This window comes from Penaeus monodon, chromosome 31 (assembly GCF_015228065.2).
Source record: "Penaeus monodon isolate SGIC_2016 chromosome 31, NSTDA_Pmon_1, whole genome shotgun sequence".
NCBI lineage: Eukaryota > Metazoa > Arthropoda > Malacostraca > Decapoda > Penaeidae > Penaeus > Penaeus monodon.
This window is the reverse complement of record NC_051416.1, coordinates 21567483-21567682: the sequence shown is the minus strand read 5'-3', so window position 1 is coordinate 21567682 and position 200 is coordinate 21567483.

Genomic DNA, 200 nt, shown 5'->3' with positions numbered 1-200 from the left:
TCTACATCTCAGTCTTCAAAAAATTTCTCACGCGATCCCTCGGGAATAAAACTCTCATTTATTACATAAATACACTGAATATCACCTCTAAAACTACTCCCCACCTGACCTCTGCGTATTCACAGACGCCTAAATCGAGCGTAGGATTCGCAACACTCTGTAAAGGATTTAAAGGGTGATTTAAATGCCTTTTACCTCCT